At 36.7% G+C, this 21,134-nt stretch overlaps 1 protein-coding gene across 2 annotated transcripts in view; it reads left to right on the top strand.

The window, feature by feature from the left end:
• Positions 1-21,134, top strand: part of LOC114053875 (solute carrier organic anion transporter family member 5A1-like) — a 190,847-nt gene that overhangs the window by 38,445 nt on the left and 131,268 nt on the right. The gene's annotated exons all lie outside the window — the stretch shown is intronic.

The raw sequence follows: 21,134 nt of genomic DNA, 5'->3' as shown, positions 1-21,134 counted from the left end.
TTATTTCTAAAATATATAGAGAATTAAGTCAAATTTATAAGAATACAAGCCATTCCCCAATTGATAAATGATCAAAGGATATGAACAGACAGTTCTCAGATTGAGAAATTAAAGCCATCTATAGTCACATGAAAAAATGCTCTAAATCACTCTTGATTAGAGAAATGCAAATCAAAACAATTCTGAGGTACCACATAACACCTATCAGATTGGCCAACATGACAAAACAGGAAAATGATGAATGTTGGAGCAGATGTAGGAAAATTGGAACATTAATGCATTGTTGGTAGAGTTGTGAAATGATCCAATCATCTTGGAGAGCAATTTAGAATTTATGCCCAAAGGGCTATAAAAATGTGCATACCCTTTGACCCAGCAATAGCACTTCTAGGGCTATATCCCAAAGAGATAATACAAATGGGAAAAAGACCCACATGTACAAAAATATTTATAGCAGCTCTTTTTGTGGTGGCAAAGAATTGGAAATTGAGAGGATGCCCATCAATTGGGGAATGGCTAAGCAAGTTGTGGCATATGAATGTGATGGAATACTACTGTGCTATAAGAAATGATGAACAGGCTGACTTCAGAAAAACCTGGAAAGACCTGTATAGTCTGATGCTGAGTGAAGTGAGCAGAACCAAGAGAACGTTGTACACAATAACAGCCACGTTGTGTGATGACTAATATTGATAAACTTAACTCTTCCCAGCAATACAAGGATCTAAGACATCTCCAGAGGTCTTGTGATGGAAAATGCTATCCACATCCAAAGAAAGAACTATGGAAGTTGAATTGCTATTTTTTTTTCTTTCTTCTCTTCTGTTAAGTTTTGTTTCCTCTTTCTGATGGTTCCTCGTATTGGTTCTAATTTTTACTTACAACATCACTAATGTGAAAATACGTTTAATATGAATGTAAATGTATAGCCTATATCAGATTGTGCACCGTCTTGGGGAGTGTGGTGGGGAGGAAGGGGGAGAAAAATTTTAAACTCAAAAGCATATGGAAGTAATTATTGCTAAATCAAAATAAATTAAAAAAAAAGAAATATAAAAAAAATTTACTCAATCCTTCCCTGCCCCCAATCTACTTTCTTTAACCTTTTAATGTTTTTTTGAAATTTGCATCATTTCAAAAATGTATAGAATATTTCAAAAAATATGATGCATCTTAAGTTTAATAATTTATTGTAAATTTGTGGGTTTTTTTCCTGCATTGAAATTTTGATGACACAATATTGCATCATGTAACCGAATAGTATCATATTGTAAACAAATCATTACATGCACATATTCCTGCCAATGCATGCTGGATTTCCTGATGATGAACTACACACTCGCCTGACAACACTTGCTTGTTAAGACCTGTCGGTGGACTTGATCACTGATCAGTTATAACTTGCATTTTGTGTGTTTATTTGGAAAATAATGTAATCACTATGGTTTTAACTCTGTTACACAACAGATGAAACATGTACAAATGGTTTTTCAAAATTTTCTTCTATTTTTTCCTTATGGTTTCACCATCCCCTTATTTTTATTCAGTGCTCCCCAATTGTACCTGTGGCTTCTACTGTGCCCCCCCCATCGTTACAGTGCTCCCTAGGGGGCGGTATGGCCCACTTTGGGAACGTATGTGTTAGAGCCTGAATTTAGACTAAGCTCTTTTAGAATCTAAGTTTAGAGTTCTCTCCCTTATGCCTCATTGCTAACCTATCAATCTGTGAAGCAATTAATATTACAATATTATGTAAATTTAAGGAAATCAGGATCCCTAAATTTTCCTCCATAAATAAGTTATATGAGCATGTGGACCAAAATTTTTGAATTTACCTACTCTTTTTCCTCTTTGAGCTTAAATACTAGGTTTTTGTTACATTTATGTTCCAGACAAAAATACATTTGGATCTGCGTTATTTTAGAATGAGATCCCATACATTGTTAGATTAGTTATTTTCGGTATCTATAATTGAGTAGTTATTTATAATTATGTATTATTGAATGACTGTCAAAATATGTTGAAGTGTATACTTTGTTTTAAATAATTTTGGAAATTTGGAAATGATCTTTATTAAAAATCATCTTCATTCTCTTTCCAGTCATATATTGTACTAGATTGTGAATGTCAATTTTCAAGGGCCTGAGATTGGAAAAGTCACTGAGAAAAATGTCTCTGAAGCAATTTCCAGTTCCCTGTTGTTTGCTGAGACTTATTCTTCACACAATAGATGTCACTGTAGCCTTATTAGCTTCGCAAATGAAGCTATATAGCATTTTTGTTTCTGTTCCTGGGGGAGAAACTAAATGTAGATTTGGGAAAGTACATATGTCAAGTACTAGAACTTAAAGTTTTTGAAAATCGTGAATTTTTAAACAAAAACATTTGAAATCATAGCTCAAAAATATTAGCGATCATAACTTCAATTCCCTCATTTTGTGTTTGAGAAGACTGAGGCCAACACTAGTTTACTTCATTAAAAGTTGTCTAGGATTATCTTCACTGAATTGTTTCTATAACCTATGATTTTATCACTGATGTAACGTTTGGAAGTGTGTCCCTCCTCAGAGTGTGGATTTCCCAGAAGAAGTTCCCCTAGGTTCCAGGTGCTCAGTCACTGAAACCATAGTTCATGAGCCCCCAGCAATGGACTTTCCTTTAATAATCAGTCAGAGGATACAAGATAAAGGCATTTGATGAAACATTATAGTAAGAACATTAGGAATAAAACATTTCCGACACAAACTTGGGGCATATCCTACTGCAGATATGTATACCATCAATGAGAAAAGTGGAGAGTATATGTGTTTGTGTATTTGTATACATATATACATATACATACATATATACATACACACATCCATATATACACACACAACACACATAGAAAGGCATATACATAGGAAATGTGTATAGTAACATTGCAGGATTGCTGATGCCTTTTGCTGGGGTCTTTGGACTGTTCCTCATAGGCCTGCTCTCTATTGGTTTCTCCTGGTTAGATGGAGTGTCTGCCAACTATAGTCAAGTATGGCCTCAGAAGGCACATGGCTAAGAAGTTATCCTCTGCTTTGAGTTTCTGGCTTCAGCTGAATACTCAGCTATAACACTATTTCATTTTCATGAGAAGAATGGGCATGTGGTTTCTCTGTGCTCTTTTACATCAAATCCAGAGCCACCTCTCCTTTTTAAAAAAGTAGCCCCTGAGCCATGAACCTTCAAAAGTCTTGCCTTGGAAAAACTTTTTTTTGGTCTTTTTCCCTTATGGAGTGATGTGTCTCATTCCCTTCAAAATATTAGCTATGAGGCCTCTCATCTTCAATAGCAAATTCTTTTCCTTAGGTGTCGAGCTCTTTAGAACAAAGAACACAGACACTTAAAGGTACACAGCTAGCACTCTCAGGTTCAAGTTTATCTTCTAAGCTAAACTTTCTTCTCTGATGCTTGAGTCTCTGTAGATGGCTTCAATTTTGCTTGTGATGAGCATTCTGTATACAATTTTAATCTCTGAAGGCTAGGTTTTTCCTATTCATCATCCATTTAAGGACTACTTGCTCAATAATTGCTCACCCCCTGGCTTTTTAGGTTTCATCAGGTTCCCCATTCCAAAATCCCCTTTCTCCTTTTAGCTGTGTGAAGTGAGGAGAGAAAGCACAGAGACAAAGTTAAGCATAGGATCATTGTCTTTCCTGTGTGCCTAATTATATTCCTGGACTTCTATATGGAAATACAGCTCTGCGAAAGATTTCTAGGGCTTTAAATTCAATCTTAAACTGATGAAGAAACTCTCCCTAACAATTCACTTTGACATCTCTGCAGTTTATTTCCTTAGAGAGCACCTAGACTAAAGGTGTCAAATGGGGTGCCCTGTGGGCACACAACACCCAGTGGCTGAACCATATCACAATGTACTTGGGAAATATTTAACAAAATAAATAAAAATGGAATAAAACATAGGTAATGTTAATATACTAGTTGGTGAGGGGCAGCTAGGTGTGTAGTGGATAGAACATCGGGCCTGGAGTCAAGGAGATCTGAGTTCAAACTGGCCTCAGACATTTACTAGCTATGTGACCCTGGGCAAGTCACCTAACCCCTATTTGCCTCAGTTCCTCATCTATAAAATGGGGACACACTGAAGAAGGAAATGGCAAACTACTCCAGTATCTGCCAAGAAAACTCCATGGACAAAATCCATAGGGTCACATAGAGTCAGACGTGACTGAACAACAACAAAATGTTAATATGTAGTTTTCTAAGTCAATATGTACCCAGCAGAGATCCTTATGTATGTTTTAGGGCCCTCCCTTTTTATTTGAATTTGACACCACTGGCCTAGAGCACTAAGAGGTTATCATTAGTTCAGCTAGTATTCGTCATAGGTAGAATTTGAACCCAAATCTTTCTAGCTTTGAGGACAGCTCTCTCTATTTACTACTTTGCATAGTCTGTTGTGACTTTGAGTAAATAATTTCACTTCTCTAGATCATAGTTTCCTCCTCTGTAAATTGAAGGTGTTAGATTAAATGATTTCTACAATCCCTTCTGATTCTAACTCTTAGGACAGCATGAATCTCAGTATTTTAGGTTTGGAGGAAATAGGTCTATTTGTAGATGAGGAAACTGAGTCCCAGACAGGTTAAATGACTCATTCTGGATGATTTAGAGCAATGAGATGCTGTCCTAAAGGAAAGAGGACACAAAAATGAGATGGCCCCATCTCAATACTGGCTTACTTAGGCATGGCATGTGTTCATGGCTTGGGGCCAGGTGGGAGATAGAGCAGATATCTTTTCCCTGTCATGTTCACGAGATAGTTTACAGTCAGCTTTGTGCTCTGAAGCCAGAAAGAAGAAAGAGATTGAGGGCAAGTCACTTCTTTAGTAGATCCACAGCATTTTGGCTTAGTAGCCAACTGGGGGACTCAATCTACTGATGAGTCATGTTTGACTAGAAGCTTGACCTGGAAGTTACCTTGTGGTGGACCAGAATAGTGGATACCCATTCTTGGGGGTTCAGAATGGGGAAAAGATTCTTTCTATAGGGGGAAGGCACATTTACAAATATGTGAACTAGCAGACAGAAGAAAAGGATTAAAATCCCAGCTCTACCTGGGTGACCCTGGGTGAATCACTTAACTTCTACCTTTATAGGTCTTAGGCAACTCCCAAGGATTGATCTTGCCTCTGTCAATAGCTTTGACTATAGCTTTTGAAGCAAGGCTCCCTTTCTGAATTTTATGATTTGTTAGTTGAAAAAAAAATCTTTATAGATATTAGAACTTAGGTGTTTTCTTTTGCTGGTTAAATCACAGCCCCTTCCCATAGTAGATATTTCCACCACCTAGTCTAGTGGCTCATTAACATCAGGCATGTAATAGTACTTTGTTGAATTGAACTGGTTGGAAAAATATTTGAACCAAAGGTTTTGTAGTGTTTATAATCAGTAAAAATCTAAAAATGAACAGATGACAAAGAGTTCTAACACCGTTTTACCTTATGTTTTGCTATCTCATTCACTTTGTTGCTGAGAGAAGAGATTTTCAGGTTGTAGCAGAGCTTTGCTTTGGTCTTGGATCTTTCCCATGGAAACTGGCTGGCCAGTGTTTCAGTTTCTGGCAGTCAGCTCCTTGGGCTTGTGGCAGAATGTGTATTGCTTTACCTATTGAAAGTATTTCTTGGCAGAGCTGTATGCTTTCCAGGGAACATATGTGCACCCAACAGCTGGTATACATTTTTTGGTCTTCAGTATGACTGCTGAAGTAAATATTATAAAACATATTTAGAATCTGTCTTTTTCAGACAACAAACATTTTGCTGTCATTCTTACTGCAGCTTATCATTAGGTAATATGAGAATGGAATATCCACAAAGGTCCTATTTTAAAACTTCATCATAGTGTGGAGGTGGCTCTTGGATGTTTTTTTTTTTTTTTTGGCTAGGCAGTGGGCTTAGGTGACTTGCCCAGGGTCACACAGTTAGTAAACATCAAGTGTCTGAAGTCAGATTTGAACTCAGATCCTCTTGACTCCAAGGCTGGTGCTCTATCCACTGCGCTACCTAGCTGCCCCTCTTGGAGGTTTTTGAAGGCCATGTATCTTGGCCGCAAGTATTGGCAGGTTTTATCATGCTACAAAAGACTTATACACACACACCCACACACACACATGTATAAACATATATATATATATATATATATATACAATAAAAGTGTGTTTTTTATAAAAAACTAGTTTTAAAAAAGTTAGTTTTTATATAGTTTTTTTAAAATTTGTGAAGCTCTTTATATGAGTTATCTCATTTAAGCTTTACAACAGCTCTGTAAGGTAGATGCTGCTATTATCCCCATTTTAGAGTTGAGTAAACTGAGGCTGACAGAAAGTAAGTAACTGGCCCAGGGTCACACAGACCAGATTTGAACTCAGGTCTTTCTGACTCAAGTTCAGTGCTTTACCTACTACTGCTCCATCTACCTTCTGTAAATACCAAACTAACTAAGTTGCAGAAGAGACATCAATGTAAGAATGGCCATGAGGCAAAACATTTTGGGGGGATATAGTATATATGAAACTGTTTATTAAGGTGTTACAGAAAATGTCCCAGTCTTCATTGGCACCATTCTAGCCATATTGGTCTGCTAGCTGTTTCCATCCTTGATTTTCCATCTTTTGCCTTATTTCTGTGCACAGACTTTCCCCGTGGTCTGGAATGCATTCTGTGTCTGATAGCATCTCTTGCCTTCCTAAAAGCACAGCTCAGGTGTCCCTTCTATGAGGTTTCTTCCTCTCTCCAAGCTGTTCTTATTTTTTCCCTCTTGAAAATTATTTGATGTTACATTGTATTTACTTTTTAGGGGCACATTATATATTCTTCTAGCAGAATGTGAACTCCTCAAGCATACAGACTATTTTGTTTTTGTCTTTGTAGCCCTGGTAGGTATCACAATGTCTTTCTCATAATAGACATTTAATATGTCTTTGTTGAATTGATTTGGTCGGGAGCGTGCCAACAGCAATGAAATCATGGATCCTTGAAATACTCCAGTAAGTAGAATGGAAACTTGAATTCTAAGATGCTGGAACAGCAACTTGAAGCTCATCCGTTTATCATCCAGTTACTAGAATGACTGATTCTGCCTATAACTTCAAAGACATTTTGATGCTTTTTCAACATTTGAGTTATTTCTTCGGGGTTTATGGGCCCATCTGTTACCATGAAAGATTTGGCTTTTCCTGTTCTATCCCCACTGCCTTCATCCTTCTTCCTGTACCTTAAAGACTATAGCCAGGACTTTTTTTTTTCTTGTTGTGAGTTTAATAGATTAGTAACCATCAATAGCTCTAAAATATCTTTTGAAGCAAAGTCCAATTTTATGGTTTGACTGATCATTCTTTATGAAAAAGGATTTTCTAGAAGGTTTTTCAGATGATTTCACTGCCCTTGCCAAATCTGTATCCTAGAGCTTAGGTAAACTATGAGAGCTATGAACTGTACATGTGGGTTCTTGGGCAGATCAGTTCTTTTTTTCTTTATTATTAACATTCATTTACATTTTTTTTGAGGTCCAAACTCTCTCCCTCCTGTCCTTCCCCCACCCATTGAGAAGGAAATCAATATGATAGCAATTATACATGTCATGCAAAACACATTTCCATATTAGCTGTGTTGCAAAGACAGAAACAAAAAAAAGCAAGAAAAATGAAGTGAAAAAAGTATGCTTTACTCAGGCAGTTCAATCTCAAGAGTTAAATGAAGGCAACTTGATGGTTACTATGTATCCCAAGGTACCTATCCACTTACATTTCCCTTTATTTCTACCATTTTTGCCAAGGTCATAATGATGCTAACAATTAATAGGAATAGCTAACATTTATATAGCACTAAGGTTTCCAAGTACTAATATCTTTTTATATTATCTCATCTGATCCTCACAACAGCTTTGTGAGATAGGTGCTATTATAATCCCCATTTTACAGATGAGGAAATCAAGCTTAGAGAGGTTAAGTAACTTGCCCAAGGTTACATAGCTAATATTACCTGAAGGTGGATTTGAACTCAGGGCTTTCTTAATCCAAGTTTAGTGTGTTAATCCATTTCACCACCTAGACATCACTTTGTATTCCCGGTATGTAGCCTATTAGTTGGGGTGTGTGTGTGTTTGTGTGTGTGTGTGCACGTGTGCATGCATATACATATATAGAGATATGGATATGTATATATACACACATACACATACATACATACATGGTATGTATGGGTATATATGTGTGTGTGCATGCATGTGTATATACCTATTACCTGGTACACACACACACAGACACACACACACAGACACACACACAGTAGGTACTTAATAAATGCTTGTTAGCTGATCAAGTGCTTCTCTCATTTTAAAATTAACTTTTATTTTATTTTTAGTTCCAAATTTTCTCTCTCCTCCCTCTCCGCCTATTGAGAAGGCAAAAAAAAACTCGTTACAAATATATATAGTCATACAAAACAAATTCCTGCATTAGCCATCCCTCTCTGACAGAAAGAGAGAAAGGGAGAAAAGGGTGGTTGGTCACTGTATTGATCAGAGTTACTAAGTCTTTCAAAGTTGATTATCTTTGAGTCTTTCAAAGTTGGTTCCTGATACCATATTAATTGTTTTCCTGGTTCCACTTAATTCACTTTGTATCAGTTCATATAAGTTTAACCAGATTTCTCAGAACCATCCCTTTCATAATTTCTTAGAGCATAATAGTATTCCATCACATTTGTATACCATAACTTGTTTGGCCATTTCCCTATTGATGGACATTTCCTCAGTATCCATACACACACACACACACACACACACACACACACACACACACATATGTCCTTTTCCTCTTTCTTTGGTTTCTTTGGGGTATATACCTAGTAGCAGCATTACTGGGTCAGTATATACACAATTTACTTGGATTTTTGGACATAGTTACAAATTGCTTTTTGGAATGATTAGATTACTTCACAGATCCAACAGTATATTACTGTACTTGCTTTCCCACAGACCCTCTTGCATTTGCCATATTCCTTTTTTTGTCCTTTTAGCCAATTTGATAGATATGAAGTGGTACTTCAAAGTTGTTTTAATATGAATTTCTTTAATTATTAGTGATTTAGAGTATTTTTTCATATGGCTATTGATAGCTTGGATTTCTTCCTCTGAAAGCTATCCATTCATATCTTTTGGTCATTTTTCAACTGGGGTATGGCTCATAGCCTTGTGAATTTGACTCAATTCCTTATCTTAGAAATGAAACCTTTATCAGAGCCTTTTGCTACAGAGACTTCACCTCCCACCCCCCAGTTTCCTTCTCTCCTTTTAATTTTAGCTGCATTGGTTTTGTTTGTGCAGAAATTTTATGTAAAAGACTCTAAGACCACTTATGATGATAAAGTTCTGAAGGGTTACAAATATCATCTCCCCATATAAGAACATAAACAGTTTAATCTTGTTTAGTCTCTTATGGTTTCTCATTCATATTTGCCTTTTTATGCTTCTTGAATTCTGTATTTGAATGTCAAATTTTCTACTTAGCTCTGGTCTTTTCATCAAGAATGCTTGAAAATTCTTGATTTCAGTAAAGGTCCATTTTTTCCCTGGTAGGATTATACTCAATTTTGCTGAGTAGTTTATTCTTTTTTGTTTGTTTGCTTGTTTTTTTTTTTTTTTTTGGTGAGGCAATGGGGGTTAAGTCACTTGCCCAGGGACACACAGCTAGTAAGTCTCAAGTGTCTGAGGTCAGATTTAAACTCAGGTCCTTCTGACTCCAAGGCTGGAACTCTATGCACTGCACCATCTAGCTGCCCCTGGGTAGTTTATTCTTGATTGTAATCCTAGATCTTTTGCCTTCTGGAATATTTTGTTCTAAGATCTCCATTCCTTTAGAGTGGTGGCTGCTAAATCTTGTAAGATTCTCACTGTGGCTCCATAGTACCTGAATTCTTTATTTTTGGATGTTTGCAGTGTTTTTTCCTTGACCTGGAAGTTCTAGATTTTGGATGTAATATTCCTGGAAGTTTTCATTTTGGAGTTTCTTTCAGGAGGTGACCAGTGGATTTTTCAATTTCTTCTTTCTCCTCTGGTTCCAAGATACCTATGTAGTTTTCTTTTATTATTTCTTGAAATATCATGTATAGGCTCTTAAATTTTTTCCATGTCTTTTAGGTAATCCAATGATTCTTAAATTATCTCTACTCACTTATTTTCCAGGTCACTTGTTTTTCCTGTGAGATATTTCACACTTTCTTCTATTTTTCTGTCTTTTAACTTTGTTTTAATATTTCTTGATGTCTCAAGGAGTCATTAGCTTCCATTTAGCCAATTCTAATTTTTAAGAATTTAAAGCTTTTCTTTTTCTTTTCATTTGTTCTGCCAGATTTTATAGCTTTTTTAAAAAACCAAGTTATTAATTCTTTTTTTATATCTTTCTGCATAGCTTATTTCTTTTCCCCATTTTCCCCTCAATTCTTTTCATTTGGTTTAAAAAATATTTTTGGTCTTTTTCTTAACTTTCTCCAAACTCTTCTAGGAATTCTTATTGACTTGTATCAAATCTGCATTTTTTTGTTGAAGCTTTTCCTGTAAATATTTTTAAGTCATTGTCATCCTCTGTATTTGTGTACTGAACTTCTCTATCACCATAGTATCTCTTTATGGTTGGGTTCTTTTTCTTTTGGTTATGTTAGTGATGGTTTCTTCACACTTCAGAAGGGCATGTCTGTGGTGAACTTCTGTTCTTTTAAACCGTTCTGTTGAATAGCTTAGGGTGGGAGTTTGCAAGTTTTCATGATTCCCCAAGTGATCTGATCCCAGGAAAGATTTGTTCATTGTTCTCTTGGTCTGAGTTCTGATGGTTCCCAATACATGTTTGAGTTTGTTGGCTTGTGTGTGGTTGAGTTTCAGTAGACTGAGGTAGGAATCAGTTAGCTCACTAGGAGTTTCTGCAGGTTCCAAACAACTGAACTCCTGGCTCTCCTTTGCCTGAGGACCTTTGCCCTGGGTGTTCAACTGCAGCCTTATGTGATCAGCTAAAGGACAGAACTGAGTCATTTTTATGTGTCTGTGCTCAAAATTATGTTTTTGCAATTTATTCCTTACTCAGTATTCAGCTATGCCTCCTGCTCTTCCCAGCCTTGAATCTGTGACCCAAAACTAGGTAATGGGTGACCTGTTCCTGCACCCAGTGCTAGTTCAGGGATTCCCTTATATCTCTTTTTATCCCAGTATTTCCCACCCCACTGTCCTTTCTTGGCCTCCTTTCTGTCAGTGGTTGCTTGTGAGGTCCATGCCAGCCTCTGCCCCAGTGTTAGCAGGCCTCTTTGTCTATCTACTTAAGGTGTCCTAGGCTGGAAAAATGAGTCACAGTGAATTAGAAGTTTATCTGGAACATTGTGGAGGGGAGGTGTGTTGGATAGATATGCAAAAATGTTTCCTTTAATTCTGCCATCTTGACTATACCCCCAAATGATGCTTCTCATGGCATGGGCCATTAGTAGTTTGAAAAAACAAAGTTTGCTGTGAGATCTATCTTTAACATTTATGAAAATGTTGGTTTCCTTGCAAACTTGCCGCTTCTAAGATTGGTCTAACTTTTTTATTCTTAAATACTCTGGGCTTTTATATCTAGTCATTTGTATGACTATTTACTAATTGTGAGATCCAAATGATCTTTCCCCAGCATTTTTTATGTAAGTTTGGGAAGCATAAATGGAATTTCAGTATAATGTCCTACAAATTTGAAAAATTCACAGTTGCTATTCGTAAGTGACCAGGTTGTTTTCAGATATTTCACATTTTAAAACTTGATCCATCAGGGAAATTTTTCTTCATTCAGGCTAACCTGATTTCCTTCCTTTACTTGAATATTTTTCCTTTTAGAGTAAAACTGCTTTTAAAGAGTTTTATAAAAGATACCTAATTTCAATCTAGTGATCTTGTCATAATCATATAGACATATGTCTTCTAGGCTATATGAACTACCTCTACTGTTGTAGATAATATGTGTTAATAGATTTACATAATCTGAATCTGTTTATACTATGTATATATGTCCTGGTCATTATTCAGTTCAGTTTAACAAACATTTATTACATGTCTATGATTTGTTAAGCTTTCTACTGGGTGCTGGGCATAGAGGGACAATAGTTAGAGCAGTCCCTGCCCTCAAGGATCTTTGCATTCCATTGGGGAATATGATCTATATAGAGACATGTAAACTTGTGGTAATTTGAGGTGGGAGAAAGCAGTCACAACTGGGGCACAGAAGTCGGGAAAGACTTTGTATAGAAGGTGGCACCCCAGGTTGAAGAAAGCTAAGGATTCTAAGAGGTAGAGGAAAGGAGGGAATGCATTCCAGGTATGAGGGGACAGCCTATGTGAAGTCATGGAAGAGGAGATGGAATGATAAGTTTAGAGAATATCATTTTAGTGATAATAATTAGTAAAACAGTTTATACAAAATGGGGGGTTTGGGGGGCATGGGGAATAGTCAGAAAAGACTTCTTGAGGACTTTTGGTTTGACTTATACGATAACTTTTTAAATTTTTTTTTGGGGGAGGCAAGGCAATTGGGGTTAAGTGACTCGCCCAGGGTCACACAGCTAGTAAGTGTCAAATGTCTGGTCTGAGACGGGTTTTGGAATCAGGTCCTTCTGACTCCAGGGCCAGTGCTCTATCCACTGCACCACCTAGCTGCCCCTTGTCTGACTTATTTGGAAGGGAGTAATCTATGGAGTCAAGACGGAATAGCCAGGATACTGTAGTTTTAGAAGGTAGTGATGACTTCCAAATACTGAGCAACTCAGTGAATTTTCCATTCTTATTTATAACTTCACTAGTAACATTAACAGGAAGGAGCTAATTTTGAACAAGAAGAGTAGTTGGCATTGGGCTGACCTTTACCACAGATACTTATGGTTTCCCATGGGAGGAATACTAGGCAAATGCTAAAGTCTAGAAATGTACTCTGCTCTGTTCTATTCTTTTAGAAAAATGTGCTGATATTGCACCATATTCAGTAGCTTCATATAAGAAAGATTTACTCTTAAATCAAATGAATGAACAAAATAAAAAGTATTTTCAATTGCTTAGTATATCCCAGGCATTGTGGTAAACACTGGGGAAACAAATACAAGAAGATAGACAGTCCTTGCCCTCATAGAGCAAGATAATACCTGTAGAGGGGTGATGGCCAAGGAAGTGATGTGGAGCATGGGGAGTTAGGGATGGGTGAGTATATTTGGGCAGTGAATTGGCACATTCTTCCCAGAAGCAGTGGTACTATTGATTTGTTTTCTGTACCCAGAGCAAGAGATAGAAAGAGAGAGAACTCAGAAGGAGCAGATGGCAAGATAGTCTGGTGGATGCATGGATGGATGGAGTGTGAGGCTGAAGCATGGTCTGGAGTCTGGCTCCAGCTAGTAGTAGGCTAGTTTGTGTTCAGTCACTGAGCAAGAGAGCTGGACCCTTGAGAGATCAAGGGGCTGTATAAATTTACATAAAAGTCTAATTCATGGTTCTTGCTCTCTCTTTAAAAAAAACTTATTTTAATTACTAAAACTAAGTAGATAATACATCATTTAGAACAAGATTTTCAAAAATATTTTAAAAGTGCATAAAGTTAGATAGCATTCTCTCTTTAGTTGTTTTATGATTTGTCTACCCTAAATTTCTCTTTTCTTTTCAAATTCTATTTTATTTTCAGTTCTGTGTTCTCTCCCTTCCCTTTCCCTCTCCTGTACCCATTGAAAAGATGAGAAAAACAAAACTCATAAATATATACCTAGACATGCAAAATAATTCCTGTATTAGCCATGTAAAAATACAGAAAAAGAAAGAAAAGAAAAAGAAAAGAAAATATGTTTCATTTGTATTCTGAGTTCTCTCTTTGGAGGTGGGAAGCATGTTTCATCATGAGTTTTTTGGGATTGTGGTTGCTTATTGTGTTGATCAGAGTTCCTAAGTCTTTCAGAGTTGATTATCTTTACAATATTTTTGTTGTATAAATTGTTCTTTTGTTTTCTGCTCATTTCACTTTGCATCAATTAATACAAGTCTTTCCAGGTATTTCTGAAATGGTTCTTGTTCTCAAGGAGTTCATAATCTAGTTGACCGAAAAGGTGTATAATTATATGATACTACTTGTTTAACAAATGAATGAAAAAGCATTTATTAAGCCTTTACCATGCACAGTGTACTGCATTAAGCACAGGATATAAATAGAAAAGGAATATGGTCCCTGTTTCTCAAGGAGCTCACATTCTAATGGGAAAGACAATATATATAGGAGGATTCAGCTCTAAGTCATGTGGAAAGGCCCAGTAGTCCTTAGGGTTCAGAGGATAATGAATGTTTTTTATTGTCATTTCCGTTAATAAAACCACATCGCTTTCAGATATTGAATCATTTGACAGTGCCAAAGACTTTGGTAACAGGAATTTTCTTTTCTGGGTCTTCTGAATGGTACAGATAAAAGATGCTACTGAGTTCAGATAAGAAAGAAATCTAGCTTTCAGGAAAAGACTTTATTCATGGAGGAGCCTTGAAGGATGGGTAAGATTCAGATAAGGAGAGAGGATGTCGAAGTTGAAATGCACACGGCCATATTTATCAGTGAATGAAAAAACTGTCAGGACTGGAGTGTTTGTGAAGGAAGGAATGCTAGATAGTGCCAGAAAGGTTTGAGGGCTTTGATCAAATGAGGTTCTGTTTGTAAAGGACTTAGTTCAGTGCTGGGCACATAGTAGGTGCTTGATAAATACTTATTTTCTTCCTTTGAGCGGCAAGTTATGAAATTTAGCATTTATCATGTAGATGATGAGGAGGCATTGACAGTTTTTGAATGATGAAGCATATACGTGAAAATAGTGGAGGCCAGATACATTAGGAGATTATTGTATTAATTTAGGTTATGAAGGATCACGTACTCATAGGAGTAGAATAGACAAAGATCTGGAAAGGGAAAGAGAACAAGCATTTATTAAGTGCTTAAAATATACCAGGTGCCATGCTAAGTGCTTTACAAATGTGATCTCATTTGATTTCCACAACAGTCCTAGGAGGTAGATACTATTATAATCCCCATTTTACAATTGAGGAAATTGAGGCAGATGGAGGCTAAGTGACTTGTTGAAGATCACAGAGATAGTGTCTGAGGATGGTTTTGAACTCAGATCTCCTGATGTTAGGCCCAACATTCATCTACTTTGACCCCCTAACTGCCTCTATGATTCTTTAGGGGTCATTTAGTACTCCCTCCTCACTTTAGAGATTAGGAAGCAGAAGCCTGGAGAGTCACAGAGTCTTGCTCAAGGTCACACAGGTCATAAATGGTTAAGGCAGGATTTGAACTCATATTCCCTTATTTCAGATCTAATACTATGCTGCCTCAGGAAATGAAGAAATTATAGGTTAAAATGGTGGCAATGAGTATAGATAGGAGAGGATGGACATGGAACATTAAAAAGAACTAATGTAATTTACTGATTAATGAGAAGAAATAAGACTAAGTCAAATAAGACATTGAGGTTTCACACATGAATGACTGGTAGAATTAATGGTGCTATTAGCAACTGATAGCAAAATCAAGAGAAGGAACTGTGTTGTGTGTGTGTGTGTTTGTATGTTTAGAAGATTAATTCTCAGAATGACTTTTGTCAGTGTTTCTTTGTGCTGAAATTAATGCAAGATCAGGAATGACAGATGGATTAAATGCACTGTGCTGTTGCCAGGACATTAAAAATGGTTTGGAGATAATGTCCCTGGGATTCCAAAGTGTCAAATAGATATTTTCATTTAACATTAAAAAAAAATTAGGGATTGTTAAAAGAACAGAACTATGAAAGAAGATAGGCCAGAGCTTTCTTGAATTATATTTTGTTTCCTATGTAGTTTTTTAATATGAACTTTTCTAACCATGGAAAGGTCTGTAAATAAGTTTTTCATATGATTATGTGTTCTTATTTTTTTTAGTCTCCTTATCTTTGTCCCAGATAGATAGCTTAACTTGAACATGAATTTTTGGACTTGTAATTTTAGGTAATAGATCTTAAGCTTTAGTGTGTTAGCAAAAAAAAAAAAAGTAATTTAGTTTTAGGCTATATTAATAGAAGTTTGCTGGTCAGATGCCATCCAGAGAATTGTTTTCAGTTTTGGGCACCAAATTTTAGGAAGGACACTGATAAGTTGGAGATCATCCAATATGGTCAAGTGCCTTGAATCTACAGCATATGAAAGGATCAGTCAAAGGAACTAAAGATGTTTAATCTGAAGAAAAGAAAATTGAAATGGGACATGATAACTGCATATAAGTGTTTGAAGGTTAAGTGAAGGTCAAGTTTGAAGGAAGAGTGGTTTGACTGGTTCTTTTTGGCCCCAGACGGCCAAACTAGAGGAATTGTATGGAATTTGTAGAGGCAAATTTAGGTTAAATGAAAGGAGAAATATCTTATCCATGAGAGCCATCTAAAAGTGAAATGAGTTACTTCAGGAGGTTGTCAGTTCCCTTTCGCTAGAGGTCTTCCATCAAAGGCTGGATGATCATTTGTTGTAAAGGGAATTCTTACTCATCTACTGGTTGGACTAGAAGATGACTTCGGAGATCCTTTCCATCTCTTTATGATTCTGTGGATCCTATTTACAGTGATAATATAGTCGTGTACTCCATGTGAGTTTCCATTCTTTATGTAAATGGAACTCAAGTGTCTACTACAGCTGAACTTCCAATTTCTGCTCATAGTTACCATGTGTTAGGCTCTCAGTTGGAGGGTATGAGATGTCTGGGTTAGGAAATCAGGAATAAAACTGCAGGAGACATTTATGAATATTTCACTTTAGTAGATATCAATTACAACCTGGTTGATTAGTATTTGTATAGAACCAAATCATATCCACTTAAACTTTTAAAATTTCCTATAATAAAACCGATGTAGAACTGATGTAGGTGGGTATTAATCCTGACCTCCAGAATAGACTTTATACAAGGCTCCCCATTGTACTTTTTACCAATCAATCACTAAATCTATAAACCCTGATTGGGAATCGCAGAAATGTTTGATTTATTTTTGAGTTTGGAGGATAACCTTGTGGAGTGCTGAAAAACTTTCAGGTTTACTGGCAGGATCCTTTTCAGTCCTTGGAAGACTCTGGAAAATGAACAACAGGTAGTAATTTATGCCATTTTTGCTTTGTTTTTAGGTATTATTCCCAAATTTTATAGCTTGTTACTTTTAATACTCTCTTCCTACTCCCTAGTGCCCTTCATATCAGGGACTGTTTCACAGATTTATTTGTGTTTTTTTTTTGTATTATTTTTAGTTTTTAAAATTTTGAACTTAAATACCAAAAAAGATAATTTTCATATATACTACAGAACAAGAAAGATGATTGCATCTGTAACCATGAATCTCCATTTCATTTTAAAAAAGTCAATAAAAAATCTTACCCATTATTTTCAACATGGTCCTGCTTATCTGTGCTTTGTTCTGAACTTCCTTCTGTTACATTTTTTTTATGCATTTTAAAGATATTACCATGGCTCTCTCTTTTTTCATCACTATTGCTAACTCTTCATCTCCCATAATTTCCCTCCCCTAATTAAAAATAGGGAAAAGGAAGGAAAAAAACCTTGTAGCAAATAAGCATTGTAAACCAAGATGAATCTCCAAAGATACGTGTCTCTTTCTGCACCTTGACTCCATCACCTCTCTGTCAAGGAGATGGATAATATATTTCTTCATATGTCCTCTGAAGATATTTTCGGTCATTGCATTGACCAGAGCTTTTAAGTCTTTCAAAGTTTTTTTTTTCTTTACTGTGTTGTCCATGTATAAATAGTTCTTCTGATTCTGCTCATTTTACTTCGCATCAGTTTATGCTATTCAAGATTCTCTGAAACCACCTGATCCTTTCATATGGTTCAATAATATTTCACATATTCATATATCACAATTTGTTCAGCCAGTCTCCAAGTGTATGACCCCTCTTTCTCCCTGCATGCTGCTTTCTTTCCCTATCTCCCCTACTAGTCCCTTTTCTTTGTTTTTTAACGTCCATCATTGTGAAGGTCTAAGCAAACTGGGGAAGTAGAACATTTAAGTCTTTGGCCAGTTCTAGCTTGGTTTAAAGGCAGTTAGGTGGTGCAGTGGATTCAGTGCTGGGCCTGGAGTCAGGAACACTCATCTTCCTGAGTTCAAATCCAGCCTCAAAGGCTTACTAGCTATGTGGCAAGTCACTTAATCCTGTTTGTCTCAGTTTCCTCATCTGTAAAATGAGCTGGAGAAGAAAATGTCAAACCACTCCAGTATCTTTGCCAAGAAAACCTCAAATGGGGTTGCAAAGAGCTGGACACAACTGGAAAAAAGAACGACTAGAACAAGAAAAAGTTTGGGTTAAGAAATACTACTCCAGATCTTGTTGTTCAGTCAGGTCCAACTCTTCATGAACCCATTTGGGGTTTTCTTGGCAAAGATATTGAAGTGCTTTGCCTTTTCCTTCTCCATCTCATTTTATAGATGAGGAACTGAGGCAAGTAGAATTAAGTGACTTGCCCAGGGTCACACAGCTAGTGTCTGTGGCCTAATTTAATCTCAGATCTTCCTGACTCCAGGCCAGGTACTCTATCTACTGAGCCGCCTATCTGCCCATACCCCAGCTCATACTGCCTCCCTATTTTACATCTGTGTAGTGCTTTTCATATAACAATTTATCATATCATATACATAATCTGATTTGATCTTCACAACAACCCTGGCAGGGAGACAGATTTTGGAGACTGAGAAACTGAAACTAACAGATTAAATGATTTGCCCAAGGTTACACCAAAAAACAGAGAGCAGAGAAAGGCTTCAAACCCACATCCTCTGATTCCTAGTGCAGTACTTTTCCTACCACTCTCTGCTCCCTTAACAGTAGCTTAAGTCCAAATTGTGGACCCTATTGAATGCCTGACTAAGGAGCGTAAACTTTATTGTATAGTCAGTGAGGGAGCCGCTGAAAGACTTTTGAGTGTTGGAGGCACTTGCATTTACTTTACCGAGTTACTGCTCTAATGTATTAAGTATTTTTTAGGATACTGAATCAGAGCGGAGCCCTGTGATTTTTTAAAATGTTATCCAAAAGGGTAGAGTGCCAGTCTTGGAGCTGGAAAAACCTGAATTCACGTCTTTCCACTGACACATACCGTCTGTGGGAGTTAGGGCAAATCACTTAATCTCAGGTGCTCTAGACCACTATCTAAGACTTTAAATTGCAGAGAATGTAGTGACCTGAATTTTAGAAGGAGTTTCTTCACCAAGGAGTTTCATATACTGGTGAAATAGCATGTTCAGTCCTCTATTTCTTGTATGTAAGAATTTCTGTAGTTAATAACAAAACAGACTTTCTGTTCTTGATTTGTAACAGGTAATAAAAAAGAGGTGGAAGGATTTATTGAACCAGTGCTTTGATTTGTAAAAAATTTTTTTATAAAAATGCTTACAATGACTATCAAATGCTTGCTACTTTGCTTCCACAGCCCCTTCAGCATCTGTTTAAAAATGGCAAGTGTCTAATGGCTCAGTCATGGTTGGTGCAATTAGATGTTCCTTTAAGATTCTCTCTCTTTTGAAATAGTGCAAGAAGTGAGAACAGGTGCCATGGAGCTGCCTAGCCAACTGTAGGCATGTGTAACTGGAGATTTAAGATTAGTCAACTCTTATTTAGAAGCAGATGTTTAAGAAAATGCACAGTCACTCTGCTCATATTCATTTGCCTCACTGTAGCAATAGCATTACTTACAGGAAAGAGGAAAAGTAATTTGTTTATTCAGGGATTTAAAGTCATCTTTGGTCTAGCTTGTTAGCTTTTACATCTTTTTTAGTTATCTTTGTATCTCCTCTAGTATTTAACAAAATGCTTTGCACGCAATAGATGCTTAACAATGTTTATGAATGAATGAATTCCTAATTAAGAAACACAATTCTGATCAGCATCCAGACCATATTCTAAGTTAAGAATGTTCCTAAAATGTAAAGGAGTTTTAAAAGGAAAAAAAAAGCCATGGGGATGGTGGAGGAAGAATTGATTGTCTAGGTTTCTTTGTGATCATCAAGGAATTTAATATTTTAAATCCATAAGTGAAAAAAAGGTCAAACCTGATTATAACACTTAAAGAGCATGCTAATTAAACTTTTTAAAAAAACTTGTTGATATAAAACCACTTCAACCTAAATGATGATTTAAAAAATTCTTTACTTTCTAAAAGAAGAGGATACTGTTGTTCCTTTTTCAGTAGGGCAAGGGATCTTTCCAATTGTTTTCATGTTGCGTTAATGGATTAGCACTGTTCGTAGTTCATTCTCTTTGCTGTTGCCTCAAACAAACTGAGACCTGGGAAAGACTTTAGCTTAAAAAGTCCAAGGTCTCCTACTGCATCCAGGATCATCTGTAGTCGTCCTGACCTATATCTTGTCATTGGACTCCAATGACCCTGGAGGAGAGAGTGAGGCTGATGACTTTGCACAGGTCTGGCTCACTTAAATCCAATTCACCTGCAAGTCAAGACATCACCCTCCTGATGCCATTGGTCCTCTTCAAGAAGTAAGGGCAAACAACAACAACAATATAGCCCCTTTAGGGATGTAATCTCTTTTAAGCATAATTTGATGATAAACAATTAACCAAATGTCTTATTGAGGATTTCTTTGATTTTGAAATAGCCTGTAAGGTACTAGGGGTTTTGAAGTGGAGAGAGATTTTAGGCTCTGTGTCTGACATGCTCTTCCCAATTGTCTCAACATTTGTACGGGAGGCTGTGATCACAATATATCATTTCTTTGTGACTTATTTTTCCTCTTTTTTTGTCTCTGAATGTTTCTCTTTCTCTCTATCTTTTGCTCTCTGTATGTGTTCTCTTCCCCCCCCTCTCTCTCTCTCTCTCTCTCTCTCTCTCTCTCTCTCACTCACTCTCTCTCTCTTCCTTCCCTTGTCTCTGTCTCCCTTCTTCCTTACACTTTGTCTTTGTTTCCTATCTGTTGCTTTTGAATGCTTACCTTTTACCAAATAACCTTGGAGGGTTTAGGAATAAAGTCAGGCAACCAGCTTACTCTGTGTTATACCATGTAGGAATT

This window comes from Vombatus ursinus, unplaced genomic scaffold, assembly GCF_900497805.2.
Source record: "Vombatus ursinus unplaced genomic scaffold, bare-nosed wombat genome assembly UNPS02014812.1, whole genome shotgun sequence".
Taxonomy (NCBI): Eukaryota; Metazoa; Chordata; class Mammalia; order Diprotodontia; family Vombatidae; genus Vombatus; species Vombatus ursinus.
This window is presented reverse-complemented; position numbering and strand designations above follow the sequence as displayed.